Genomic DNA, 16,569 nt, shown 5'->3' on the forward strand with positions numbered 1-16,569 from the left:
TGCTACAGTAAAATACATGCATCATTTTTTAAACTTCATTTTATATGTTTTTGTTTTGTGGCGATCGCCTCGGGTGGGTTGCCCAAATGTTACCAGGCGACTAGACAAGCCGGGCTTCCCCTGCGGGGCGGGGGGGGGTGGTGCGCATGCTCACTTGGTTCTCGGGGTTGCGGGGCCCAGCGGCGGCCATCTTTGTGAGGGGAAAGGTGGGAGCCGAGCGGGGGCGGAAATAGCCGAGGAGAGCCGAGGGTGACTGAGCCCAGTCGGGGGACACAAGAGGCTGCAGATGCGGGAATCTGGAGCAAAGAACAAACTGCTGGAGGGACAGCGCAGAAGCAGGCCCTTCGGCCCATCTGGTCCATGCCGAGCAAGATGCCCATCCAAGCTATTCCATTTGCTCACGTTTGGCACATATACCTCCAAACCTTTCCTATCCATGTACCTGTGCAAGTGTCTTTTAAAAGTTGTCAATGTTCCCGCATCAACCACTTCCTCTGGCAGCTCTTTCCATATATGCACCACCCTCTGTGTAAAACAAAAAGTTGCCCTTTCAAGTTCCGATTAAATCTTTTCCTTCCCAGGGGATGCTGAATTGAGAAGCATCTGCGGAGAGAGGGTGGGGATTTTTTTTAACAAAATAAACTTTATTCGTCATAAAATAAACTATATACAATAATAAAACAGTTCAAACCTTTACATTCGTGTACAGTTCCATACCTAGTGTTACCTTTTTATATATAAAAAGCACAGCACCGATGCCACACGTGTGGCTCCCTGGGGTGATACCCCAATCCCATATTTACAATATTTGAGGGGCTTCCTCGCCTGATCCCGCCCCTCCCCCTCCTGTGGCAGAAGAACCCCAAACTGTCGTCTTTCCCCACCGAGCCCTTGTGTTGGCTGCACCCAGCTTCAGTGCGTCCCTCAGCACGTACTCCTGCAGCCTGGAATGTGCCAGTCAGCAGCATTCCCCTACGGACATCTCGCAGTGCTGGGAGACCAACAATTTTTGGGCAGACCAAAGGGCGTCTTTCACCGAGTTGATGACCTTCCAGCAGCAGTTGACGTCCGTCTCTGTGTGCCTCCCTGGGAACAGCCTGTAGATCAGAGAATCCTCTGTTATGCAGCTGCTGGGGATGAAACGTGACAAGGATCCCTGCATCTTTTGCCACACCCTCCTCGCAAATCCACAGCCTGCAAAGAGGTGGGCGACCGTCTCGTCCCCAGCGCTGTCCTCCCGAGGGCAGTGTGCGCTGGGTGTGATGCCCCAACCATGCAGGATGGATTTGACTGGGAGGGTCCCTCTCACCGCCAGCCAAGCGAGGTCTTGGTGCTTGTTGGTGAGTTCTGGCGATGAGGCATTCTGCCAGATGGTCTGGACAGTCTGCTCAGGGAACCACCCCACAGTGCTCATCGAGTCCTTCTCCTGCGGTGTCTGCAGGATGTTCCATGCTGACCACTTCCTGATGGACTTATGGTCCAAGGGGTTGGTCCGGAAGAAATTTTCCACGAAGGACAGGTAGTGTGGCAATGTCCAGCTGACTGGGACGCCGTGTGGCCACGGGGCCAAGCCCATCCTTCGCAACAGCTGGGACAGGTAGAACCTTGGTACGTAGTGACACTTGGTGCCCACGTACTTGGGTTCCACGCACAGCATGATGCAGCCACAGATGAAGGTGGTCATCAGGATGAGGGCGACATTGGGGACACCATTATCCAGGGACTTGTGCATGGCGACCCCTCAGACCCGCTCCATCTTGGATCCCCAGATGAACCGGAAGACAACACAGGTGATTTCCAAGCTGGAGGAGTGTGGGATGGGCCACACCTGCACCAAGTACAGCAGCCCTGAGAGCACCCCACACCTGATGACCAAGTTCTTCCCAGTTATCGATAAAGAGCGCCATTCCCACAGTCCCAGTCTCTGCATCACCTTCCCAATCCACTCCCGCCAATTTTTGTTGCATGCCCCAGCCCCTCCGAACCAGATCCCCAGCACCTTCAGATAGTCAGTCCTGACGGTGAAGGGGACGTTGGATCAGTCGGGCCTCTTGCCGAAGAGCATGACCTCGCTCTTCGCGCGGTTAACTCTGGCCCCTGATGCCAACTCAAACTGGTCGCAGATGCTGATTAATCTGCGAACTGACCTTGGGTCCGAGCAGAAGACGGTGACGTCATCCATGTTTAGGGAGGTTTTCACCTGGGTGCTCTCACTGCCTGGCAATGTCACCCCTCTGATGCTCTCGTCCTTCCTGATGGATTTGGCAAAGGGTTCTATACAGCACACAAACAAGACAGGGGAGAGAGGGCAGCCCTGCCTGACTCCAGACTTGATGGGGAAGTTGTCTGTTTCCCACCCATTGATTTGGACTGCGCTACAGATGTCTGTGTAGAGCGGTTGGATCCAATTCCTGATTCCCTCCCCAAAGCCCATTTTAGAGAGCACGTCCAACATGTACATGTGTGATATCCTGTCGAAGGCCTTCTCCTGGTCCAAGCTGACCAGGCAGGTGTCCACCCCTCTGTCCTGCACGTAGGAGATCGTATCTCTGAGCAGCACAAGGCTGTCAAGGATCTTTCTGCCAGGTACAGCACAGGTTTGGTCTGGGTGGATCACCTGTCCCAGAGCAGACTTGACCCTGTTGGTGATGGCCTTGGACAGGATCTTATAATCCACATTCAACAGTGAGATGGGTCTCCAATTTCTGACATCCTCTGTCTCCCCCTTCTGCTTGTAGATGAGGCTAATGGTGCCCTTCCTCATGGATTCTGACATGCTGCCAGCCCGAAGCATAGCGTTGTACACTTCCAGCAGGTCCTATCTCATCCAGTCCCTTGATGTTTCAAAGTCAAGACCCTGTATTAGAACTGAGAGTGGAGAGAGAAGTTAAGTGGTATAAAGAGGAAGGGGGGGGGGAGGGTCAAGATAGGTTCTGGTTGGTGATTGGTAGACTGAGGAGGGGTGAAGGATGATGAGCAGCTGGAGCCAGGTAGGGGAGGGGGAGGCCGAGGGGGAGGGGTGGAGTTGGGAGACGTAGGTGGATGGATGATAGATGGAGGCAGACGAGGGAAAAAACGTATGTGGAGCCAGGTGGGAGGAGTGGAGGCTGAAGGTGAAGATGATAAGTGGGGATACAAAGGGTAGAGGTGCTGGAATCTGATAAACAAGGAAGGTGATAATGAGCAACACACACAAAATGTTGGAGGAACTCAGCAGGTCAGGCAACATCTATTGGAGGGGAATAAACAGTCGACATTTCGGGTCGAGACCCTTCATCAGGACTGGAAAGGACGAGGGCAGAAGTCGGAATAAGAAGGTGGGGGGAGGGGGAGGACCACACGCAGGCAGGTGATTGGTGAGTCCAGGTGAGAGGGGGAAGGTAGGTGGGTGGGAGAGGGGGGAGATGTAAGAAGCTGGGAGGTGACAGGTAGAAGAGGCAAAGGGCTGAAGAAGAAGGAATCCGGTAGGATAGGGCAGTGGACCAGGGAATAAAGGGAAGGGGGTGGGGGATAGATAGGCAGGTAATGAGGGCGGGGAAAGGGGAAAGAGAAGTGTGGACGGGAACCACAGGAATGAGGGAAGACAAGGGGATAAAAGAGGGGAGAAGAGGGGAGGGGTTACTGGACATTAGAGAAATCGATGTTGAGGCCATCAGGTTGGAGACTCCCAAGGCAGAATATGAGATGTTGTTCCTCCAACTTGCATCTGGTCTCAACGTGGCAGTAGAGGAGGCCGTGGATAGACATATCAGTATGGGAGTGAGATGTGGAGTTGAAGTGGATGGCCACCAGGCGGTTCTTGCTTTTGTGGCAGACGGAGCCACTTAAGGGCGAGATGGATAGATGGAACTTGATGGCACTGGTCTTCACTTAGACAGTCCCATGGTTTGTTTCCACTCCAATTTTACGGGCTATAAGGTGGTAATGAGTCCAATGTGGGACCCACAGATGGGGCAGGAGGTGGTGGACAGGAGGGGTAAATGGGTAGTTTGGAACAACAAACAATCTGCTGGCGGAACTCAGCAGGTCGAGCAACATCAATGGAAGGGGAAAGGAACTGTCGACGTTTTGGGTTGAGACCCTGCATCAGGAATGGAAGTGGCGAGGGGAGCGGTGAGACAGGGGCCCAAGGCGATTGGTGGACTGAGGAGGGGTGAAAGATGACAGGCAGGTTGTGCCAGGTAATTGGGGTGGGGTGGGGTGGGGAAGGGGATGGAGTTGGGAGACAGAGGCAGGTGGATGATAGATGAGACAGGCAAACAGAGAAAAAAAATGAAAGGCAGATGTAATGAGGCGAGAGCAGGGGAGGGTGAAGGTTGGAAACGGTTGCTGGAGGGAGATAAGAAACTGAAAAAGGTCAACTGTCCATTTCCCTCCATAGATGCCGCCTGACCCGCAGAGTTCCTCCAGCTTTTTGTGTGTTGCTCCAGATTTCAAACATCTGCAGTCTCTCTTGTGTCAACTCAAAGGGTTACCAGGGCTGGAATCTGATAAGCAAAGGAGGTGATAATGGGAACCATTAGAGGCAAGAACAATGGAAGATGGAACCAGGATCAATGAGGGGAGGGGTGAGGGGGTGAAGCCTGTGGGTGAACTATGTGGATGGAACCAGGAAGGGAGAGGGAAGGGGGACGAAGATGGGTTAAGGGGGTGGGAAAGGGGACAAAAATGAGAGAACTGGAGAGGACTAGTTTGGAAATTGGTCCACTCCTTTTTTTTAATTTAAAAAATAAATTTTATTCATGAAAAATATATACAAGGAGAGCAAAACAGTACATGGTTTATTTATGTTCATGGTATTGTACAAGTTATATATTTATGGTGTTGTCAATATAGATTGGTAGCCTCATCAAGCTAACACATTGTAGGTATAAAGCACCACCACCATTCATGAGAGCCCTTTGAACAAAGTACCCTTCAAGTGTGTTTCTGATACTGTTACATAGGACCCAGCCCCTCAGTGTCTGTTGGCAGCAGGACCTCAGACTGCAGTCCTTCTCAGTAAAGCTTTGGCATTGGTTGCCCCAAGCTTCAGTGCATCACCTAGCACCTACTTCTGCAGCCTGGAATGTGCCAGGTGACAGCGTTCTGTAAGACCATAAGACATAGGAGCAGAATCAGGCCATTCGGCCCATCATGTCTGCTCTGCCATTCAATCATGGCTGATTTATTTTTCACTCTCAATCCCGTTCTCCTGCCTTCTCCCCACAACTTTTGATGCCTTTACTAATCAAGAATCTATCAACCTCTGCTTTAAATACACCCAATGACTTGGCCTCCACAACCCTCTGTGGCAATGAATTCCACAGATTCACCACCCTCTGGCTAAAGAAATTCCCCCTCATCTCTGTTCTAAAGAGATGTCCTTTTATTCTGAGGCTGTGCCCTCTGGTCCTAGGTTCTCCCACTACTGGAAACATCCTCTCCACGTCCACTCTATCCAGGCCTTTCAATTTTCAGTAGGTTTTAATGAGATCCCCTTCATCCTTCTAAACTCTAGCAAGTACAGGCCCAGAGCCATCAAATGCTCTTCATATGTTAACCCTTTCATCCCTAGGATCATTCTCATAAACCTCCTCTGGACCCTCTCCAATGTCAGCACACCCTTCCTTAGCAATGGGGCCCAAAACTGCTCACAATACTCCAAATGTGGTCTGACCAACGCCTTATGTTCCCTTGCAGACATCTCGTTATACTGCTAGACTAACAAGCTTAGGACAGATCAAAGTGCATTTCTCACTGAGCTGATGGTCTTTCAGAGGCATTTGATACTTGCCTTGGTATGTGACTTGGGAACAGTCCGTAGATCAGTGAGTCCTCTGTTACATAGCTGCTTAAGACAAACCTCAATTGGGGCTCTTGCGTCCTTTTCCAGCCTTTTTTTTGCAAAGGCACAGTCCGCAAAGTAGTGGACAATTGTCTAACTCTCATCGCCGCCATCTCTAGGACAGCAGGCATAGGGATTGAGACTCTGACCAGGAGGTCCCATCTTACTGTCAGCCAAGCAAATTCCTTCCAAAGTTTGCGCAGGGCTTCTATGTGTCCCCTGGGCATAGACTCGATATTCTCTGTGTCATCCTCCTTCACTTTTGAGCGGCTAAGGGCCAGAGGTCCACAGGACTCAGTGGGAAAGTTACATTTTTCCAAGGACATCCTGACAGCATCCTTGAATCTTGTCCACCGACTGAGTGTAAGTATGGCCTCAGTGTTGGGGATGTTTGGCGGGGAGAGAACCCTGATGCTGCTTAATTTATCCTGCCCAGTGGACTTGGAGGATTTTGCGGAAACAACCTTTGTGGTTTCTGTCTTTGGTGCCTTGTGGTGCCTGCTGTCCAGTTCTCAGAAGTACATAGGAGGGCAGGAATTACCGTGGCCAATAGACCATGAATTTCCTGCTGGGTTTGAGGTCTTGATCTTCAAAGACACGTTTCCTCAGTCAAAGGCTGTGCTTCACACTGAAGGAGATGGTTAATCTCATCAACAAGAGGTAAAAGCCTTTAGATTTGTATTCACAAAACATTCTGCAGATGCTGGATGTATCTGGGGCAACACACAAAAGTGCTGGAGGAACTCAGCAGGTCAGGCAGCATCCATGAAGGGAAATAAACAGCCGACATTTCTGGCTGAGACCCTTCATCGGGACTGGAAAGGAAGAGGGCGGAAGCCAGAATAAGAAGGTGGGGAGAGGGGGAGGAGCACACACAGGCAAGGGATCGGTGACTTGTAATTTGTATTCCTCCTCGAGGTGTCAGTGTGTGCCCTGTCAAGCAAGGAGACATTATGAAAAATAAAATGTGATAACCAGTGAGATAAGCAGCATCTACAGAAAGAGAAACCGATTTTAAATGACTTGTAATTTGCAGTAAGACAAGCTGTCAGACAGTTAAGTTTACGTTAACTTACATTTGTCAACTTTGTAATGTTCTGTGCTGCTGCTGCAAAAGGCTAATTTTCATGGCATTTATACCCTGCGTATATGTACCTCTGACAATAAACTTGAACTTGAAATAAAAGGTGAACAAAACCATTTGATCTTTGATCTTAATAGTTCCAAATTTCAGCTATACCTTTCTCCTATTACAGCTTTTAACTGCTTATCAGATGTACCTTGTGCTAATCAACATTTAGAGGTGTCAAGTTCATGCTTTGAGAAGTATGATGGATGGTAATTTCTACAAAGTGCATTCACCTAATGCAGCAGGGTGTTGTTTGATCAAGGAGATAATAATTAATAATCTCAGCTCTATCACAGAATAACAGTTATTGAATTATAATGCAGTGAAGCAAGAAGGTAATTTCCTGCTGTGTGGTGTAAGTCAATTATGTTCAATGGAAACTTGTTTCCTGCCTGGAGTTGACTGCTGATTGTTGACCTGTTGTTTGTTTACTACTGAAGTGTGTACAGTTCATACATGCAAATATAATGAAACACACGTCCTGGTTAATTGAGGCCAGTTTCTAATTTATGAAAGCATCTTAACTAGCAAACTTGCAGTGGAATCTGTACTTCACAGGAGCACAATCTTCTGAAGTTGGATGTCAAGACAAATAATAAATTGCTACAACTCTTGGCTATGAAGAGCATTGGAATGTTTTGTGGTTATGAAAAAGCCAGTCCTGCTGGTCTAGAAATTCTTTTCTCGACCCTCGCTCCATCATTGCACACTTGTTGGAGGAAGTCAGGTGGAATGTTGGGAGGCAGCAGGGTTGGTTGTGGGCATTGATTAGGTAGAAGAAAGGTGATGGTAAAGATGATTTGCCTGAAGTTTGGGGGTGGGGAGCACTGGGAGATGCAGCATTGGGGAATGAGGCAAGATCTATCAACAGGGATCCTTACCATCCAGGTCATGCCCTCTTCTTGCTGCTACCGTTATGCAGGAGGTACAGAAGCCTGAAGTCCCACACCACCAGGTTCAGAAACAGCTACATCCCTTCAACCATTGGATTCTTGAACTGACCTGCACAACCCTAACCCTACCTCAGCAATGAAACACAACCAACCATCTCTTGCACTGCCATGGACTTGTCTTCGATTGTGCCTTTGTTTTGTTTTGCACTAAGGTCTTGCACTTGCACAGTCTTTTTTAAAAAAAAATTTCACAGTAAGGTATAATTTTATGTATAATTTATATTTTGTGTGTTATCTGCACCTACATCTTGTGATGCTGCTAAGTTTTTCACTGTACTGTACCTTACTTGTGTGTATAACAACAAACTCGATGTGATCTGGATGCACCACTGCTTGATATGGCAACTGCTCTGCCCATGACCGCAATAAACTGCAGAGAGTTGTGGACACAGCTCAGTACATCACGGAAACCAATCTCCTCTCTATGGAGTCTATACTTCTCGCTGCCTCGGTAAAGCAGCCAGCATAATCAAAGACATTCTCTCTTCTCCCCTCTCCAATTGGGCAGAAGATACAAAAGCCTGAAAGCACGTACCACCAGGCTCAAGGACAGCTTCTATCCCACTGTTATAAGACTACTGAATGGTCCCCTCGTACGATAAGATGGACTTTTGACCTCACAATCTACCTTGTTATGACCTTGCGCCTTATTGTCTACCTGTACTGCACTTCCTCTGCAGCTGTTACACTTTATTCTGCATTGTGTTATTGTTTTACCTTGTACCACTTCAATGCACTGTGTAATGAATTGATCTGCATGAATGGTATGCAAGACAAGTTTTTCACTGTACTTTGGTACAAGTGACAATAATAAACCAATACCAATTCCAATTCCAACTTGACTTGACATTAAGAACTGGAGCATTTGTGGTGGTGGTGGGAGGAGGGAATTAAACATATACTTGGGATGGAATGTTTTTGGATATACGGTTACCGAGGAAGACCAGATGTGTAATCAGGAGATCCAAAGATGTTGACATTGGGGTGGGGTTAGTGTCGCAATGGACATCACAGAGCATGCTTTAAGGCAAGTCACTGCATGACTCCAGGAGCATGGCCCAAGTAGGCTTGGTTCCATTTAACACATTATGAAATAGGTCTACTTCAGTATGAATGACGCATACTGTTATCAGGTCTCAAATGGGCAAAAGAGTTTTGTGAATGTGGTGTCAAGATGCATGTAATATGTCTTACAGACTCAGGTTAACTTCATGAATGTGTGCTCTGGGCTCTAAAATGATCCAATTATGCTTGATGATAGGATTTAGTTGGGGAGCACATAAAACCGTGCTAAGGAACTTGCAGCTCTTTCTTTTATTTGGATGAGTGCTTAAAAAGTCATTAAGTGGTGGGTATTAATTAATTAAAGGTAGTGAAGAATTTAGTGGGCAATTCCAACATAAGATCAGGATGAGTTATCAACAATGATGCTTCCGCCATAGCCTGCTGTACAGAATTAAAGCATTAAGATTACTCACAAACGCGATATTCGGCAGGATGTTTTAACGTAGATTTCTCTGCTAAAGTATGCTGGTCTCTGGGCTGTTGTTAATAATTGGGCAACACACAGGCTCAGCTAGTGGAACTGCTGCCCCACAGCGCCAGAGACCCGGGTTCAATCCTGACCTTGGGTACTGTCCGTGTGGAGTTTGCAGGTTCTCCCTGTGACTGTGCGAGTTTTCTGCGGGTGCTCCGGTTTCTTCCCACATCTCAAATACAAGCGGGTTGGTAAGGTAATTGTCCCTTGTGTGTAGGCGATTGGTAGGATCTGGGGAGAGTAGATGCGAATGTGGGGAGACTAAACATGGGATTAGTGCAAAAGTGGATGGTTGACGGTCAGTGTGGACACAGTGGACTGAAGGATGTTTCCATGTTGCATCTCTCTTTTATTCTATGAAAATAACCAGCTGCTGAAGGCTTGCATGCTATAAAGACTCACCTTACTCTCTTCACCCTCTTCTTGCAGCTGACGCATTCTGTTGCTAATTTCCCTCCTCCTTACGTGCCACCGGTGAAGGGATAGCAATACCCTCGTTAAGCGATTGAGAACAAGTTATTGTTCTCCTAAACCTCACACACAAACCATAACAACCAGTTCTTCACCCGAGAGTAAACAAGAACATCGCTAGGCAGAAGCTTCCTGTAGTATTGTAGTTAAAAAAGAACGATGAAGTAAATCTTCTCAGAACTTCATGACTCTTGGGTGAATAGGCCAATGGGAGTGCTATCAAAGAATAGCTAAAACTTATATTGCAGCATAGAACATGTGCACATCAGATAACTGTGGGCATGGATGTGGTGGACTCAGTGAGTGTTCAGCCAGAGATTGTTCATTATCGGCCTTAAAGTTGACTTCCTACTACATGTTGCTCAATGGAAAGAATGTCTCATCAAACGTTCCTACAGTGTGAAATAATGCACAAAGTGCACTTCTGCTGAGAGTCTCTAGCATTCTTTGTGAGATCGCTGCACAGATTAGCTCGAGATAACAGCCTTGCTCATGCTTCTGCTGAAAGTGGAAACGTTCTCATGTATTGTACAATAGATTAACCACTGGAATCTGTAAATATAAGTGGTGAGGAGTGTTCATAATCCCACATGGGAGACTAATTTTTATGGTTCTTATTTTTGATTTAGTTTGGGGATATTTTCAAGGGTTTTATTATGACTTTTCTGGTAAACCTTGAACTTAAGCAAATCTCTTTTGGGAAATGGAGACTGAGACCCAGGTATAAAAAGTCTTGGCACTTTATTAAACTTTCCATATTAGAAGATGACAGGAAGTTTAAAGCACAGTATGTTTTATTGATGGGAGCACAAAGTTACAAATGGACAGGTGGATTTAGTTAGAGACACAAGAGACGGCAGATGCTGGATCTGGAGGAGAAACAAACTGCTGGAGGAAGTCAGCATCTGTAGAGGAAAATGGAGAGTCGACGTTTTGATGAGATCCATTCCGGATGAAGGGTCTCAACTCAAAATGTTTACTGTCCATTTCCCTCTACAGATGCTACCTGACCCGCTGAGTTCCTCCATCAGTTTGTTTTTTGTTTCAGGTAGACTTAGTTCAGAAACTTATTCTACAGTATGGGTATTGGTCTTGGTATTGGTTTATTATTGTCACTTGTACCGAGGTACAGTGAAAAACTTGTCTTGCATACTGATCGTACAGGTCAATTCATTACACAGTGCAGATACATTGAGTTAGTACAGAGTGCATTGATGTAGTACAGGTAAAAACAATAACAGTACAGAGTAAAGCGTCACAGCTACAGAGAAAGTGCAGTGCAATAAGGTGCAAGGTCACAACAGGGTAGATTGTCAGGTCAAGAGTCCATCTCATCGTATAAGGGAACAGTTCAATAGTCTTATCACTGTGGGATGGAAGCTGTTATTGAGCCTGGAGGTACGTATCTTCAGGCTCCTGTATCTTCTGCCTGATGGGAGAGGAGAGAAGAGAGAATTACCCGGGTGGGTGGGGTCTTTGATTATGCTGGCTGCACGGTGATGGCATATACTCATAATAGTGCATTCTATTATACCTCAAATTCATTCTATTGAAATTAATGAATTGAATTTTGAAAGTGGAATGCAAAACATTGTAACCACTGTATGGCAGATATAGCTCTAATGACCTGTCCCAGACCCAGCACATAGATGCAGTCACAAGGAAGGCACACCAATGTCGTTACTTTCCTAGGAGGTTAAGGAGATTCAGCTTGTCACCAAACACTAACAAACTTCTACAGATGTGCTGTTGAAAGTATTCTGACTGGTTGCATCATAGTCTGGCACAGCAATTCAAATGCGCAGGAATGTAAGGAGCTGCAGAGAGTAGTGGACTCTGCCCAGTACATCGCAGGCACATCCCTCCCTACCATCGGTAGTATCTACATGAGGTGCTGCCTCAAGAAGGCAACATCCATCATCACAGATCCTCACCATCCAGGCCATGCCATCTTCTCACAGCTACCATCGGGCAGGAGGTACAGAAGCCTGAAGTCCCATATGACCAGGTTCAAGAACAGCTACTTCCCTTCAACCATTTGGTTCTTGAACCAACCGGCACACCCCTAATCATTAAAGTTTAGCAACATTATGGCCACTTTGATCACTTTGCATGAAAATGGACTTAGTTTTTTTTGTTCTAATTGTGTTCTTTCTAGTAAAAATTGTGTCTAATTTACGTTTAATTTATGGTTTTTTTGTGAATGCTGCTTATCTGAGGCTGTGTGCTTGTGATGCTGCTGTAGGTAAGTCTTCCATTGCACCTGCACATACATGTACTTGAGCATATGACAATAAACTCGACTTTGACTTTGAGAATAAACTTCTGGCCTAGTGAGTCATTAAAACTGTGGCAGATGAAGTTCATTGCGGGGGCAGTGTAAGATCATTCATCTCAGACCTGGGAAAGACAAATTGGAACATTTTCTTAATGGTGAAACTGTGGAGGAACAAGAGGCTTTGGGTGTCCTTGAGCACAGATCAACTAAAGCTGGTGCATGGATACAAAATGAGACAGTGAAAAGTTGACTGGAGTACAAGGAGAAGGAAGGTTCACCTCAGAGGTAAAGAGCTCTGGTCAGAACATCATGTGCTCATTTTTGGCACTGTTTCTCCAGATGGATTTGTTGATCTCAGAGGAGCTGGCAATGTTCCTATACTCTTATTCCAAACTGTGATCTGAGCACAATCACCCTCCAAATAACAATAAGCAGTTTGATCTCTGGCTGACATTCCTTTTAACCTCTGCCTTGTGCAGGCACATTGTAAGTAATTATGGATCTCTCAGTATACAATGCCCCAGTTAAAATCATCCAACACAGAAGGCAGCCAAGTTCAGTGACATTCCAGACATGTGTGCCAATAATGTCCAAATGATTAGAATTAACCAACACTTCCCAAGCTAAAATTCACTACAAACAATTCCTCTATTTACACATTGCTCGCATCCTTCTAACCAGTTAAAAGTCATTCGCACTTCAATGTTTAGTTTTTATTTTTTCCCATGTAAAAAAAAAACATAAAGTGATATGGCACAGAAAGCAGCCTTTCAGTCAGTGTTGCACCTTTAATAGAGCTACTCAATTCATCCCATTTCCCTTTGCCTCATAGTTCCATAAAAAAAAATCCCTTCAAGGATTATCCTCCAGAGTTTCAAACATTGCACTTCATTTCACACCAATCTGCTGCTCAAAAAACTGTCTCCCCTGGTTCTTCAGACAATTAAATTATCTTGATTTACAAGTAAACCAATTATGAATCACTCTTGGATTGATCTTAGAACATGTCAAGATCTAATTGTTTGTCAGTATCTCTCAACCCATAATCTTCACTACCCAGAAGGACGGAAGGCATCAAGCACTCTGGAACACAACCTCTTCAAAGTTCCCTTCAAAGTCACAAACAATCCTGATGGAAATAGATTGTAATTCCTTCCTCATGGCTGGGCCGAAATCCCAACCTCTCCACCCAAAAGTACTCTGGGAGTACCTTCACCTGCAGAGATCCAAGCTCGCCACACCTTCTGTAAGGGATACTTGATAGGGAGGGTGCAGAAAATATTGACAAAGGTGTTGTTGGGACTGGAGGGCTTGAGTAATGAGGAGAGACTGGATAGGCTGGGACTGTTTATCCTGGAGTGAAGGAGACTAAAGGGTGACCTTATAGAGGTATACAAAATCATGAGGGGAATAGATAAAGTGGACGGCCACAGTCTTTTTCCCAGGGTAGGGGAGTCTAAAACTAGGTGAGGGGGAAAGATTTAAAGGGGACCTGAGGGGCAAGATTTTCTCAAAGAATTTGTTGAGTAAATGGAATGAGAAAGACATTTGGATGGTTTGTGGATAGGACAGATTTAGAAGGATATGGGCCAAACGCAGGCAAATGGAACTAGCTCAGGTAGGCAACTTGGTCAACATGGATGAGTTGGGCCAAAGGGCCTGTTTCCATGCTGTATGACTGTATGAGATACCCAAACTCCGAGACCTAGGACTCAACATCTTTGTCATCAAACTCCGAGACCAAGGACACAACACCTCCCTCTGTAACTGGATCCTTGACTTTCTAACAAACAGACTGCAATCAGTGAGGATAGGCAGCAATACATCCAGCACGATTATTCTCAACACTGGTGCCCCACAAAGCTGCGTCCTTAGCCCACTACTCTACTCCTTATACATTCATGACTGTGTGGCCAGATTCTGCTCTAACTCCATCTACAAGTTTGCAAATGATACCACCGTTGTAGGCCATATCTCAAACAGCGATGAGTTGGAGTACAGGAAAGAGATAGAGAGCTTAGCGACGTGGTGTCATGGCAACAACCTTTCCCTCAATATCAACAAAATAAAAGAGCTGGTCATTGACTTCAGGAACGGGGGTGGCGTACATGCACCTGTCTACATCAACGGTACTGAGGTCGAGAGGATTGAGAGCTTCAAGTTCCTGGGCGTGAACATCACCAACAGCCTGTCCTAGTCAAATCATGTAGATGCCATGGCCAAAAACGCTCACCAGCGCCTCTACTTCCTCAGGAAGATAAATAAATTTGGTTTGTCCCCTTTGACACTCACCAACTTTTATCGATGCACCATAGAAAGCATCCTATCTGGATGCATCACGGCTTGTTATGGCAACTGTTCTGCCCAGGACCACAAGAAACTGCAGAAAGTTGTGGACACAGCCCAGCACATCATGGACACCAGCCTCCCCTCCTTGGATTCTGTCTTTACCTCTCCCTGGCTTGGTGAAGCAGCCAGCATAATCAAAGACCCCACCCACCTGGGACATTCTCTCTTCTCTCCTCTTCCATCAGGTAGAAGATAGAAGAGACCAAGGGCACATACTACCAGACTTAAGGACAGCTTCTATCCCACTGTGATGAGACTATTGAATGGTTCCCTTATACGATGAGATGGACTAGGTCCTCAAGATATACCTTGTTGTGACCTTGTACCTTATTGCACTGCACTTTCTCTGTAGCTGTGACACTTTATTCTGTACTGTTATTGTTTTTACCTGTACTACATCAATGCACTCTGTACTAACCCAATGTAACTGCACTGTGTAATGAATTGACCTGTACAATCGGTATGCAAGACAAGTTTTTCACTGTACCTCGGTACAAGTGACAATAATAGACCAATACCAATACCAATACCATAATCCCAAGAATGTATATAAATAAACACATTAGAGAAACAAAGGACTGCAGATGCTGGAATCTAGATGAAAAACATGACGATGCTGGAGGAACTCAGCAGGCCAGGCAGCATCCGTGGAGAAAAGCAGGCGCCTACTGAGTTCCTCCAGCATCATAGTGTCTTAATAAACACATTTTCTGGTTGACACCTCCAGTAAAATTGGAAGCATAAAGAAGAGCAGTTCTCCCTGGTTCCATCATTTCAGCTCCCTCTAATAATAACAGTGCATGGTATGAAGTTATTTGCTCTGAAGCACCTTCTTTATGCTATGGTGCAAAGCTGGTGTGAGAAGAGGGTCCGAATGAGTATAGATATAACAGATGCAGATCTCAGGAAGACAAAAAACCAAACTGCTCTTTTCAAATGAGTGTTGACGTGGCTTGCACGAATTCTCAGTTGCAGTCAAGCTACTGATGGTTATCGAACAATTCTGTTGGAACTATATTGTGGTTAGTAAATCTAGTACCACATCAAGCACAATCTCAGGACAGTCCTGGCCTGGCAAATGTTTGAAAAGGCTAATAAACAGCAAAGGCCTTGGAACTGTTGAAGTTCTGAAATATAGAGTCATAGAGTTATACAGCATGGAAACAGGCCCTTCGACCCAACTTATCCTTGGCGACCAAGTTGCTTACTTGAACTGGTCCTATTTGCCAGCGTTTGGCCCATATTCCTCTAAGCCTTTCCTATCCATGTACCGGTCTAAATGTCTTTCACTGTTGTAATTGTACCCGCCTCTACCACTTCCTCTGGCACTTTGTTCCATGTACACATCACATTGTGTGTGAAAAACATTCCCCTCGGGTCCCCTTTAAGTCTTTCCATTCTCACTTTAAAACCATGCCCTCTATTTTAGACTCCCCTACCCTGGGAAAAAGACTGTGACCATTTTATAAACCTCTATAAGGTCACCCCTCAGCTTCCTTCACTCCCGAGAAAACAGTCCCAGCCTATTAAGTCTCTCATCATAACTCAAGCCCTCCAGTCCTTGTAGCATCCTTGTGAATCTTTCCTGCACCCTTTCAAGCTTAATGACATCTTTCCTATAGCTAGGCAACCAGAACTACACACAAGTGCAGTCTCACCAACATCTTGTACAGCTGTAACATGACATCCCAACTCTTGTACTCAGTGCCCTGACCTATGAAGGCAATTGTGGCATATTCCTTCTTCACCACCCTGTCTACCTGTGTCACCACTTTCATGGAACTATGTACCTGTACCACTAGGTCTCTCTGTTCTGCCATTTACTGTGTAAGTCCTACCCTGGTTTAACTTCCCAAAGTGCAACACTTCACACTTATCTGAGTTAAATTCCATCTACCATTCTTTTGCCCAGTTGATCTAGATCCTATTGCAATCTTAGGTAATCTTCTTCACTGTCCACTATTCCAACTATTCTGGTGTCATCTGCGAACTTACTAAACATATCAACTACATTCTCATCCAAAT

The sequence above is a fragment of the Pristis pectinata genome, chromosome 11 (genome assembly GCF_009764475.1).
Source record: "Pristis pectinata isolate sPriPec2 chromosome 11, sPriPec2.1.pri, whole genome shotgun sequence".
Classification (NCBI taxonomy): Eukaryota; Metazoa; Chordata; class Chondrichthyes; order Rhinopristiformes; family Pristidae; genus Pristis; species Pristis pectinata.